The sequence below is a fragment of the Eulemur rufifrons genome, chromosome 30, assembly GCF_041146395.1.
Source record: "Eulemur rufifrons isolate Redbay chromosome 30, OSU_ERuf_1, whole genome shotgun sequence".
NCBI classification, from domain to species: Eukaryota; Metazoa; Chordata; class Mammalia; order Primates; family Lemuridae; genus Eulemur; species Eulemur rufifrons.
Genome location: NC_091012.1, coordinates 127,737,414 through 127,751,637, shown reverse-complemented (window position 1 = coordinate 127,751,637; position 14,224 = coordinate 127,737,414). Strand labels below are relative to the sequence as shown.

At 39.7% G+C, this 14,224-nt stretch overlaps 1 pseudogene; it reads right to left on the bottom strand.

Moving 5' to 3' along the window:
• Positions 1 to 11,903: 11,903 nt before the first annotated feature.
• On the bottom strand, positions 11,904 to 13,525 carry LOC138377813 (tubulin alpha-1B chain pseudogene; annotated as a pseudogene).
• Between the last annotated feature and the right edge of the window lie 699 nt (positions 13,526 to 14,224).

Below are 14,224 nucleotides of genomic sequence, written 5' to 3'. Positions count from 1 at the left end.
TGACTTAAATGACTTCCTGAGTAATAAATAGCTTTTGAAGAGCAAGATCTTGATGAATTATGTGTAATCAGAGATACAAACTAAAGACATGAATTTTAAAATTCTCCTCAAATACACATGCTTAAAAGCAACATAAGAGAAAATAAGTTTGTGGGAAAAATGTTTTAGTGTGTTCTCCTTTCTTAAATATTCACAAATTCTGTGAAAGGTCAAAGACCTTATTCTAACTAATAATGCCTGTTTGTACATTTTGCCCTCAAGCTCACTTTTGTACACATTTTTTTTTTATCCTTTCAAGGCTTTAAAGCAAAAGATAAGTGAACCAGTCCCAGTAGTTATTCCTGAAATAGGGGCTGAGGAGTCTCTGCAAAGAGTTCTCCTTTCCAGCGTCCATGATGTGATGGCTACCGTGGGACATTGATCTCCACCAAGTAAGGGCATTGATCTTCTTCAGCTGATGTCCTGGTTTTGTATGTTTCTACATGGGGGGGGTCAAGGAAACAAGCACCACTAACAGAGAAGCAATGTAGTTGCGGTCAGAGGAGGTTTGCTTTGATCACCTCTATCTGCCCTTGAGACCGTCAGTGGGGCGGGGCAGTACCATGGACAGTTCCCTTTCTGCTCTCAACCTTGGCTCAGATCCCCCTGAAAAGGCTTTTCTTCCCCTGTACACCATTGCCTCAGGGACAATTCAGCCTTCTTGAGTCTCCACATAAATTCTATCAGATGTGGGTCTTGCTCTTCAACTGCCTCTGTTAACCTCTGTGAAGCCTATAAGTGCTGATAGGCATTGTCCTCAATCCCTTACACCAAATATGGAAAGGATCAGATAGTTAGGGGAGGAAGAAATAGGAACAGTTAAAATGATGTAGAAAAATTGGTAAGAGGAGGAGAAATATTGCAATGTGAGTGAGAAGAGAGGAAAGAAAACAAAGAGGCATATATGGTGAGTAGGAGTGTGACATGGCTGCCTCCTGGTAAAAAAATTCCTCTTAGCATGAGTCCTTCAGAGCCTTTGGGAGTGATCAGGAAACACTTGTTGAAGCACATACCTCAGTGGGAGAATTTTAGAATGCTTATTCCATCTATATATAAAAAATCTCCCAGCCTACCAAAATGATTGAGCTTCTTGAGTCAACAGCCCAGCTTTTTACCACAGCCACTCTTACAAGCCTATACAAGTAATAACTTCTAATGATTTCTTCCCATGAGTCTAAACATGAAGGATACTGGGGAGAAAGCCTTAATCAAAATAAGATCATAATGGATTTGAACTTCTGAGCCCATATATTGACCATTCCATATTCTGTTATAAATAACCTTTCAGTATACTGGACCCCAAGCTCAGCGCTATAGTTTGAATGTGTCCCCGAAAGTTTATGTGTTGGAAACTTGATCCCCAATGTAACAGTGTTGAGAAGTGGGCCCTTTAAGAGGTGCTTAGATCATGAGGGCTTTACCCTCATGAATGGATTAATGCTTTTATCGAGGGAGTGGGTTCATTATCACAAGAGTGGGTCCTTATAAAGGATGAGTTCAGCCCCCTCTCTTATTCTCCTATGCCCATCTGATGCCTTCCACCATGTTATGACATAGCAAGAAGGCTCTTACCAGATGCTGGCCCTTGATCTTGGACTTTCCAGCCTCTAGAACCGTGAGAAATAAATTTCTTTTCTTTATTAATTACCCAGTCTCTGGTATTCTGTTATAGATTCACTAAGATACTCAGCCAGACAGAAAGAGTGTTCCTTCAGCTAATGGAAACTGAAAATTCATGAATACATCTAGACAAATTTCTTCCATAAAACAGATCAGATATTATATAGCTAGATGGGGAAAGTTTGCAATTGATAAAGTCTTATACAATAGAGTGTGGATCGACACTTATTTAGCTTTGGGCTGGTCTGAAATTTTAACCATGTTGTATGTAAAATCTATGGCATCCTGTGGAATCAAGTAGCTTATGGGTCAAATGAGGGTAATTTGACATGTTGGTTTTGGAAAAAGATTTACAAGGGCGTGGCTTAGTCAGTTCAGGCTGCCATCACAAAGTACTGATGGTTGGGTGGCTTAAAAACAACAGATATGTATTTCTCACAGCGCTGAAGACTAGAAGTCCAAGATCAGGATGCCAGCATGGTTAGATTCTGGCAAGGGTCCTCTTCTGGGTTGCATACTGCCGATTTCTGGTTGTGTCCTCATATAATATGAAGAGCTAGCTAGCTATCAAGCCTCTTCTTTTTTTTTTTTTTTTTTTTTTTTTTTTTTTTTTGTTGAGACAGAGTCTCACTTTGTTGCCCAGGCTAGAGTGAGTGCCGTGGCGTCAGCTTAGCTCACAGCAACCTCAAACTCCTGGGCTCAAGCGATCCTACTGCCTCAGCCTCCCGAGTAGCTGGGACTACAGGCATGCGCCACTATGCCCGGCTAATTTTTTCTATATAGATTTTTAGGTGTCCATATAATGTCTTTCTATTTTTAGTAGAGACGGGGTCTCGCTCAGGCTGGTCTCGAACTCCTGACCTTGAGCAATCCACCCGCCTCGGCCTCCCAAGGCCTCTTCTTATAAGAGCATTAATCCCATTCATGAGGGTTCTGCCTATATGACCTAATTACCTCTCATAAGGCCCCACCTTCAAATACCTTCACATAGGGATTAAGGCTTCAACATAGCAATACTGGAGGAACACAAATATTCAGTCCATTTTAGGTAGTAAGCTTGGAGTATATGAAAAAGGTGGGCAGGAAGTGGTGTAGGAACACCCAACTTCCTATAAGATGGTGAACTAGCATGGAATGCTGGCTGCTTGCCCCCAAAGCAAACCTAAAGATGCCTCAGGATATTTGTAATGGTAGATGGATTTCAGGAACTTACATAATACATGGTAAAGCCTTTGGGGAAAATGAAGGTGGTTGGGTCTCTGCGTATGGTGAGAACAAGCAGTGAAGAATGGCATCCTATACCAGGAGAGGGTCAAGAATGAGATGGAGAACGGTTGAGGGAGAGCTTTCTAGTTATGATTTTTTCCCATTTGCCCAGGTAAGATCACTGTTAGCCCCACTGCTACTTGAGGCTAGAAAAGGCAGCAATGTCAACCATTGCTGAGAAAAATTGTGGAATCCCAGATGCTTACAAAATGGAAAGACCACAGGAATTAGGTTGGTCATGACTGGTTGTTTCACCTTCTGTTCAAGGACTAGGAAATTCCCACAGAGGCTGCTTGGCTCTGAAAAGGTATATCGGGGGTAGTAAATACTGAGGTGGGGGGTTGAAACAAGAAGTGGTTAGGTCTATATTATAACACTGGAATTCTGTGCCCTACATCATGTTCCCAAATAAACTTTTGAAGGGCCACATGGTCTTGAGACCAAGGTAGACATTACTATGCAAACCATCTGATCACCTCAAGAGAAAAATGGATGAATTCAGAGACATTTCATAATCCACTTTTGGACTGAAGTAGTATCACAAAGTACAATATCTCTACTCTCAAGGCCAGAGTTATTATGATGATAATAGTAACCAATAGTAGGGAACAACTCTACTTAGTGGAGGATGTATTTATTAAGATAGAGGTTAGGCTGTTGTACCAAAAGTCCAGTTGTTTAAACAAGACATAAACTTAGTTCTTTCCCATTAAAGGTGGTCCAGGGATGGCATGGTAGGTCTCCAGGATCAAGTGTACTTCTGTCTTGTTCTGCCATCCTCAATGTGAAAATTTCATCTCTTTGTCAAAGGCAAAGACATCATCATATCTGTATTCTAGACAGTGAGAAAAGCAAAAGGAGGAAAGGGAAGACTGGCTTCTTTTCTTTGGAGAACATGGACCTGGAGCTTGCATAAATCACTTATATTCACACTCTATTGGCCAGAATCTAATCACATGGTCCCATCCAGCTGCAAGTGAAGCTGAGAAAAGAGAGTTTTTAGCTGGGCAACTTTGTGCCTAGATAAAAGTTGGGTTTTCTATTATTAAAAAATGAAGGTGAGAAGGATATTAAGGGGTAATTAACATTTTCTGCTACAAGGGACAATCTTACAAAGGTCACTGATCACAGGATATGACAGAACAGTTGGAGGTGCTTGTTATTGGGTGCTTGTGTGGTAGTTTCCTAAGGAACCTCAGAATCAATTGGGCAACACTTTCCCAGAGGCTAATTTATTGCAACAAAGTAAAGATAAAATCTGTAGTACTGTATAATTTTGTGCAGAAAAAATATTGGAAGAATAAACTGCAAATCATTAGCAGTAGTTATTTCTGGGAGTGTGGGAATATGGATATTGTGTGTGTGTCTTTTATAATTTTCTATAATAAGCAAGTATACATTGCACATAAGGGCACCAAAATATTAACTTTTGTATTAACCATTTTTCATCTCTTCCTATGGTAAAAAAAAAAAAAAATGAGGTGAGCATTCATCAGACTCTCTATTTTGCATATTTCAATCATCTTAAGTAAAAATCAATTTGTTGCCAGTATCATTTTATAGTCATTCTGAAGCCAAAAAAGAGTAAAACTGACATACATTTGCTGATACTTATAACAGATGGACTTGGTAGGTATGAGGATATCAATATTTATGAGTTAATTACTATACAAATGAAATGACTATATTCCTATTTTGCTTAATATTTACTATGAAATTTGTTAGGTCTTGGGGAAAGCAGCTTTAGGCTTCTTGTAAACCCCACTTAAAACCAATAAAAATCATGTCTCTAAAGGTGAAGGAGCAGAGAGGATTGAGCAAATACTCTGAGGCAGGTGCTTTCACAAACATCTCACATAATTCTTACAGCAACCTCTTCCATTTGGCATTATCCTTCTCCTATACTTGAGAAAAGGGAGCCCCAGATTCCAAAGATGTCATAGAACTGATGTTTGAAATGGTCTGTTTCTATTAATAATTCCAAAAATATGTACCCCTTTCACTATACTGTATCACCTTGTATGCAATGAAATGTGCTGTTTGTCTTGTTTGGAAAAGTTACACATCATGCCAAAATATTCCTACTTTTGGATCTATCTGGTATGAAGGGGAGAAGCAGCTGATGTGTCCTCTAGTCCTCACAAGTCAACTGCTGTATGTGCTTCTACTCAAAGCTAAATGGCCATTTAAAGCCCACAAGCATTAACTATTCCTTCTAAATTTTTTTTTTCTTTTATGGTACTTAACACCCCGGGATAAAACTTCAACAATTATACCTTTATTCAGAATTCACATTAAAAAGTATATTTATAAACAAAAGTATTTATAAATAAAGATTTTTATCATTATTTTGATTTTTTTGTGACTTATTTTGGTCCCATGGGATCTTATTTAAGGAGAATACATTTGTATTATTACATTTATTTGTTGGAAAATAAGACGGGTTGCCCTGAGGGGTTGCCCTGCAGTAATATTTCCATAGAGATTTTATAGAAGAAGTAACCTGCAAATAAGCTGGAATACTTATAAACCTGAACACTGGAACCTTAGATATAAATTATGTTTCTACAAAAGATGGACAATAATGGGCAACGTAATAACGATAGTGTTATACTTTAGCTAAAAATCCAGAAATATAAAAATAGGAAACATCAGGACCTAAGTAAAGGAATAAATCAAGACTATATAAAGCAGCTTCCCACTCTATACCATTTTCTTCCTGAAATTGCTTTCATATACATAACAACACATAGATCTTTCTTCTTCTCCATGGAAACCTACTTTTCTCTAACAACAATCCTACAAAGCTAATTACTGCCACAAAGATATATGGTATAGAGAAAGGTATTGATCTTGACAATCCTGAGAAAATTTAAAATACTTTGTAGAGGAACATTGGTTTGGGTCAACTTTGTGTGCAATGTTTAAATATGATATCTTAATATAAGGCAGGCCAGGCGCAGTGGCTCATGCCTGTAATCCTAGCACTCTGGGAGGCTGAGGCGGGTGGATCGCTCTAGGTCAGGAGTTCGAGACCAGCCTGAGCAAGAGCGAGACCCCCATCTCTACTAAAAATAGAAAGAAATTATCTGGTCAACTAAAATATATATAGAAAAAATTAGCTGGGCATGGTGGTACATGCCTGTAGTCCCAGCTACTCGGGAGGCTGAGGCAGGAGGATCACTTGAGCCCAGGGTTTCGAGGTTGCTGTGAGCTAGGCTGACGCCACGGCACTCACTCTAGCCCGGGCAACAAAGCGAGACTCTGTCTCAAAAAAAAAAAAAAAAAAGAAACATAGAAAAGGCGAACGTGTGGATCCATCTGCTGGAGCTGGGATACATTCTTCCTCTCCTGTCCTTGGACAACAACGGCAGGCTCCCTGGCCTGTGAACCCCAGGACTTACACCAGCAGCACCCCAGGTTCTCCGGCCTTTGGCCTTGGACGGAGAGTGACAACATTGGCTTCCCTGGTTTTGAGGCCTTTGGACTGAGCCACACTACCAGCACCCCAGTCTCCAGCTTGCAGGTGGCCTGTTGTGGGACTTCTCACCCTCCGTAATTGCATGAGCCAAGGCTCCTAATCCCCTGTCATATCTCTAAATCTACATCTATACATATCCTACTGTTTCTGACTCTCTGGAGAACCCTCCTAATACAGGAGGTGATTAGGTCATGGGATGGAATCAGTGCCTTTATAAAAGAGAAGAGAGCTAGGTAGCCCCAACCCCCATGTGAGAACACAACTAGAAGACACCATCTAAGAACCAGGAAAGGGGCCCTCACCAGATACCAAATATGCCAGTGCCTTGATCTTGGGCTCCCCAGCCTCCAGAACTGTGAGAAATGAATATCTGTTCCTTATAAAAAAAAAAATATATATATATATATATGTATAAGGCAAATAGGTAAGCACTTCTGGACTGTTTAGTGTGTCAAATACTTTGAAATAGCCAATTTTCCCACTCTTTTGAGTTAGAAGAACATAACATGTCCTTTGTGAAACAAAAGGATTATTCTGCAAATAAGGAATAATTTCTCAAGTGTTACAGGTGAACATATGGTTGTATTGATCTGAAAATACTTAACTGACTTAGACACCTTGAAAGTGGAAAAATAATAATTCTGGTCAAAGATTAATTTGTTAAACTGCAATACTTGGCACCAACAGGTACATTCTAATCATTTTTTGGTGCCACAATTGTGTATCAAGTCCAGCAGTGGGTGTGCAGTTGATTATATGCCAGTGGCAGGCTGCTGAAATGCTATTCTAGCCAGGGCCAGCTTGTAGTTATTATAATGATTTGACACCTCTGCCCAAATATAGTGTCAGGAAAGTTGAAATCTCATTTCTTAGGAAGAATATCTGAGGTGTAGGGGTTCTGCTTTCTGAGTTGTCATTTGTCAAATTTAATTTTAGAACAAAAGCTACATAGTTACTCCAGTCATATCGATTTGATCCAAATGCTTTTAAAGTGGTCATGATCACATGCAAAATTTCTGAATTTTTTTCCCATTGATGGGTCTGCCTTTGGAAAGTGATGAGGAAAAGATTATATTAGTTTGTACAGACCTTAGATTCTATCACTGTCTGGTGATTTTGTGGAGGTGTGATTTGTTAGAAGAGAAACTTTAGACAAATTTAACAGAGTTTAATTGAGCAAAGAATGATTCACAAATCAGGCAGCCCTTAGAACCAGAAGAGATTCAGAGAGACTCTGCACTGCTGTGTGGTCAGAGAGGATTTATGGACAGGAAAAGGAAAGTGATGTTCAGAAAATGAAAGTGAGATGCTCTCCTGTCAGGTTTGAATGGAGGCTAGGGGAAGAAACCACCACGGCAAGTAGCCTGGGAGACCAGCATGCTGACTGATGAACTGGTAAATATGGTTTTCCCTTGGAACTGCTGACCAGTGAGGAGTGGGTAGTGCAGGTAGCAGCTCTGCTCCCAGTAGAGCTTCTGGTGGTCACTGTAGGATGGAAAAGTGGCCTCGGAGTTCTCACAGGCAGAGCTTCTGCAGGTGGCTTGGCCATAGTCAGTTTCTTTGCAGTTTTTATGGCCCTTCACAGGAGTGTCTATAGCCATTATCTCAGCTGCCTTTTGGCTTCAATTAATTGTCAGGTCTCAGGGGTATCTGGCCACAGCAGGCATCATCTTGTCACCTGAATCCACTATACATGTGCTTATCACTCTGAAAGGTCAGTAGTCTCACTGTAGGCTGAGTCACTTATCATAAGTGACTCCATTTTGAGACATTTAGGATCACAAAACATTATTATATATCAGGTACAGAAGTAGCTAAATTGGTTACAGCTCAGCGTTTGCCTTATTTGAACATGGTTTGAACGGTTGGTAGCTTTTGATAGGCCAAAACTCGGTGATTGGTACAAGAGTAGATAACAATCTGTTTACACATCCAGTTAGGTTACAGTTCACCATGTATGGAGAAACCTTTAGGCCAGATTTGAAATATGTAAGGAGGTAGCTTTAGGTTAAACTTTATTTAACACATTTTATCTTAATATATTTCTCTCTATCTATAAATAGTGGTAATCCACATTCATGAAAACTTAAACATTTTCTAAGGCACCACTTTCTCGGTGCAATTTCCATAGTGTAAACTAGAGCATATCTTGATTGATAGCATTCTTTTTCTTGGACTCCTTTTTTGTGAGTTCAGTTTGTTTGGCTAAAAACTTAAGACCCACGGTGTATCTGGCCTTTTTCTCCTCCTGATCCCCAGCATGTACTCTTGCACTTCTTCCCCATCCACTTTCTATTTCACACTCCAGATATTCTGATATAAATGCAAACCTGACTATACTCACTTCCCCTACTTTCCAAGCACTGGGGTCCTCCTCCCCAGACAGACGCTGGGGAGAATGATGGCCTTTGTGTAATAGCTAATTGGAAATTTCAAAAGGTAATTTCAAGCTTTAACCAGGTCTTTGTGTAGCTAACAGAGTGGTCATTAAGAGGTATATGGCTTAGTAATGGGCCATTTCTTATTCTTGGCAGGCTCAAGGAGGTACAATTTGTGAGAAGGGGATAAAAGAAAGGCACTAACAATGCTTTGCATAATAATGTGCCTTACTAACTCCATTATGAGAGAGGTGACCTTGTAAATTATGGAACCTTAGGGAATTATTGCCTTTTCCTTCCTACTGGGTTTGTTTGTACTGTCTCTGCTAAATAGTGTTTGTCCTCCAAAGACTATGGATGAGTGTATGTGTGTACACATAAGTATGTGTTCCAACAGTTAACTATTGGGCAATCAGAAAAAATAGACTTCTCTGCAACTCATACTGGTGGGAGAAACTCAGATTGGAATGTAAGAGCAGTGCCAATGCACATCTAGATGTTTCTATGGGATGTGGAATGTCAAAGATCACTACAGACTGTCCTTCTGGAACCTAGATCACAATTATAGGTGAAATAACTCAGATTTATGGAAATTGCTTGGAGCAGAGAGATATATCCTGGGCTGAGAATAAGATCTGCATGTACTAGAAAGATGTCCTAATAGGTGGGTGAGCATTTGCAAAAATGTGGTTATGGAATTTGGACACCTTTCTCCACATTCATACTGGGTCTGTTTCCTTTGGGTTATGGGGAGAAATATATTTGCTATGCTCTTTGAGATTTTATTTCTTCTTTTCTCCACTATAATTCTCAACCATGTAGCAAATTTAGTCTTAAAGTGTAGAACTATTGGGATAAATGGACAGAGGAGGAAAATGTGTCCTGTTCCATTTTTGCCCTTTACATATGAGGGATGTAGCTCATTAGGAGACTCTACCCAATGTCCAATCTACAACTGTAGTGGAGTGAGCAGGAATGAGGCAGCACAGAGACATAGGCAGCAACCTACAAAACCAAGGAAACTTGTGTGTGGACAACTGAGGGGCCAAATAAGACAGACAAGCTCTCCCCTCTCCCCAAAATGCTAGAGGAAATGAATGCTTACTGAAGACATGGATTGCCACTTCCATTGATGGTCTTGTTACTATCTTGACTAGAATCCTTCAATAGCTTTCTATTACTCTTAGAAAAACAGACACATTGGGGCTCAGAACACAATACCCCAAAATATGGCACCTTGGGAATTGAGAAACTTACAGAAGCAAGAAAGTCACTCTGACCTCCTCCGTTTCTCCACTGAAGCATGATCATAAAGGAATTTTCTGACCTATCTCCCTTGAAAGTAGGTCATAAGAGCCTCATGTGACAGATGTCCTGCCCCATATCCAGTAGGAAGAAATGTCATGCAGAGACACAGAAAAGAATTCGAACTAATGGGCGTGGCTGAGTCCCCCTCCCCAGTTTATTACCATTAGATCATACCCTTTTGTTGAATCACACTTGTACACAACTGTCCATTCTTCACTGAACCTAAGCATAGAAATATACAGTTTTCCCTGGGTCTTTGGGTCTTTATTTCTGAAGGCTCCTATGTCACCTAAAACTTTGGTTAAATAAATTTTTTATGCTTTTCTCTTGTTAATCTGTCTTTTGTTATAGAAGTGCAAGCCACTAATCTTGTGATGGGTGAGAAAAAAATTATTATTTTTTCTTCCCTATAGGTGAAATACTCGGCATTATCTATAAGGCCCTACATGATGGTGCCCCTGACTTCCTTCCTTTCAAACTTCTCTAGATGCTTTAAGGCATCATTTTCTCTTTTACCTTAGGACCTTCACGCTGGAATTTTTTATTCTTTTCCTTTCAATAAACCAACTTCTACTCAGCCTTCAGATTTCAAAGTAAAAGTCACTTCTTCAGGCCCTTTTTTGGATCCCCATACTCTGGTAAATTCCCTAGTTCTGAACTCTACAATTCTGCTTGGTTAAGATAAGTTACAATTAGTCAATTTCTCTCTTCCATGCTAGATCAAAATTTACTTGAGACAGCTATTATGTCTGTCTTGTTTACTGACACATCTCTCTGTGCCTATCCAACTGTCTGAAACACAGTAAGTGCTTAAAATTATTTGTTGATCAATTAAATTCATCAGAGCAACAAAAATTATGTATAAGGTTATTGATTACATTATTATTTAAAATAACAAAAACTGGGATATATTATGCATGTGTTACATCAGACAAGTGGCTAGATAAATAACATGCACATGTTAGAATATTTGTTTACAATTAATTTTTAAGAATATTTTAAAAGAATATTTTCAAAGAAAGTTTTATCTTCCTAAATATATTAAATCTGTCTCAAATATTATAAAGATACTTGTTTTTTTTTTTCTTTTCATCATCAACTAGAACTAGGAGTGTCAGACTTTTTAAAGTTTTGGTATCTTTTTTACCTCCCATTCATTTCAAGATCTACTGCAATTTGGAATCTGCCCCTACCACTTTTATCATCTGTAATGTCCTCTCTTAAGTCTTTATTCTATCTGACCTTTGCCAAAGTTAACACTATTGAGCAGCTTTACTTTGAAAACTACTATTGTAAAAACTACTGGGATAATTTTAGGGGTTGAAGTAGGAGAATTGACTGGAAAGGGTCAGGAGGTATCCTTCTGGGGTGATTGAAATATTCTTTATCCTGATCTGGGTGATCAAGACAAGATTTGTACATTTTATTCTATGTTAATTATACATCAGAAAAGTCCTGCTACCATTAAAAAATACACTATAACCATTCCTTCCCCAAACTTCATTGATTTAATTCCCTCTTTTTTCTCTTGTGATTTCTATTTATCTCTCTGATGGCCTGGTGCCACATCTTTAATTGAAGCTAGATTTATATACAGGAAACTGTATAGATCTTAAATATAAAATTTACTGAGTTTTAACAAATATATACATTTTTATATATAAAGATATATACATAAAGATATACACCACACCACACTCAAGATACAAAAGATTTCATCATCCCCAAAATTCCCTCATTTTTTACTGATAATACTCACCACCTCCCATATGCAAGCACTGTTCTTTTTTTTTTTTTAACTTTCTTAATGCCTTTACTTTAAAACATGATGGAAAAAATCTTACAGGTACACATGGAAAATTAAGACATGATCACCACTGAGTGAAAACAATCTAACCAGAAAGCTTTAATGTCTGTCAGCTAATGCTGAAGCTGAAATTCTGGGAGTATGACATGCTGCAGCGGGGCAGAAAGGAATGGATAATTAGTATTCCTCTCCTTCTTCCTCACCTTCTCCTTCAACAGAATCCACACCAACCTCCTCATAATCCTTCTCAAGGGCAGCCATGTCCTCACGGGCCTCAGAAAACTCTCCTTCCTCCATCCCCTCACCCACGTACCAGTGAACAAAGACACGCTTGGCATACATCAGGTCAAACTTGTGGTCCAGGCGAGCCCAGGCCTCAGCAATGGCTGTGGTGTTGCTCAGCATGCACACAGCTCTCTGTACCTTGGCCAGGTCGCCACCAGGTACCACAGTGGGAGGCTGGTAATTGATGCCAACCTTGAAGCCAGTGGGACACCAATCCACAAACTGGATGCTGCGCTTGGTCTTGATAGTGGCAATGGCAGCATTGACATCTTTGGGAACCACATCACCACGGTACAACAGGCAGCAAGCCATGTATTTACCGTGGCGAGGGTCACATTTCACCATCTGGTTGGCTGGCTCAAAGCAAGCATTGGTGATCTCTGCTACAGAAAGCTGTTCATGGTAGGCTTTCTCAGCAGAGATCACAGGGGCGTATGTGGCCAGAGGGAAGTGGATGCGGGGATAGGGCACTAGGTTGGTCTGGAATTCTGTCAGATCAACATTCAGGGCTCCATCAAATCTGAGGGAAGCGGTGATGGAGGACACAATCTGGCTAATAAGGCGGTTCAGGTTAGTGTAGGTTGGGTGCTCAATATTGAGGTTTCTATGACAGATGTCATAGATGGCCTCATTGTCTACCATGAAGGCACAATCAGAGTGCTCCAGGGTGGTGTGGGTTGTGAGGATGGAGTTGTAGGGCTCAACTACAGCTGTGGAAACCTGGGGGGCTGGGTAAATGGAGAATTCCAGCTTGGACTTCTTGCCATAATCGACAGAGAGGCGCTCCATCAGCAGAGAGGTGAACCCAGAACCAGTTCCCCCACCAAAGCTGTGGAAAACCAAGAAGCCCTGAAGACCTGTACACTGGTCAGCCAGTTTACGAATTCGGTCTAAGACGAGGTCAATGATCTCCTTGCCAATGGTGTAGTGCCCACGGGCATAGTTATTGGCAGCATCTTCCTTGCCTGTGATGAGCTGCTCAGGGTGGAAGAGCTGGCGGTAGGTACCAGTGCGAACTTCATCAATGACTGTGGGTTCCAGGTCTACAAACACTGCCCTGGGCACATGCTTGCCAGCGCCCGTCTCACTGAAGAAGGTGTTGAAGGAGTCATCTCCTCCCCCAATGGTCTTGTCACTTGGCATCTGGCCATCAGGCTGGATGCCGTGTTCCAGGCAGTTAGAGCTCCCAGCAGGCATTGCCAATCTGGACACCAGCCTGGCCAACGTGGATGGAGATGCACTCACGCATGGTGGCTACGGGTTAGGAGGCGAAGGCGAAGGCGACAGGAGCAGACACCGGGTCCCGGTTACCGTCCCCGACAAGCTAAGAGTCGAGGTAAGTAACGCACTCTGCAAGCACTGTTCTGACTTCTATAATCATAAATGAATTTTGCCTGTTATTGGACTTTTATGATTAATTTGTTTGCATGAGATTTTTACATATTACAAGTACAAGTTCTTTGTCAGAATGTGTTGTGAATATCTTCTCCCTGTCTGTGGCTTACCTCCAGTTAATTAATGGTATCTTTTGATGCATAATAGTTTTCAAATTTTAAATTTTGATAAATTTTCATTTATTTTTTTATTTGTATGGTTAATACATCTTATTTATTTTTAAATGTGAAAATAAATAAATGTTAAAATGATAAAATTTACCAGTGAAGTCATCTGAGCCTGAAATTTTTTTTTGTGGGAAAATTTTTATAATTAATTCAATTTATTTAACCAATATAGGGATATTCAGAATTTCAGTTTCTTCTTGTATCCATCTTAGTATGCTGTGTTTTTAAGGTATTTGTCTATTTCATCTAATGTATCAAATTTATTGGTACAAAGCTATTTATAATATCTTCTCATAATCCTTTCAATAACTACAGAATCTATAGTGATGTCCTCTCTTTGTGTTTTCTTTCTTTCTATTTTTTTAACCTTCCTTTTTTTGTTGAGCAGTCTTGCTAGGAGTTTGCCTCTTTTATTAATCTTTCAAATTACCAAATATTGGCTTTGTTATTTTTCTATATTTTTTCTACTTCATTGATT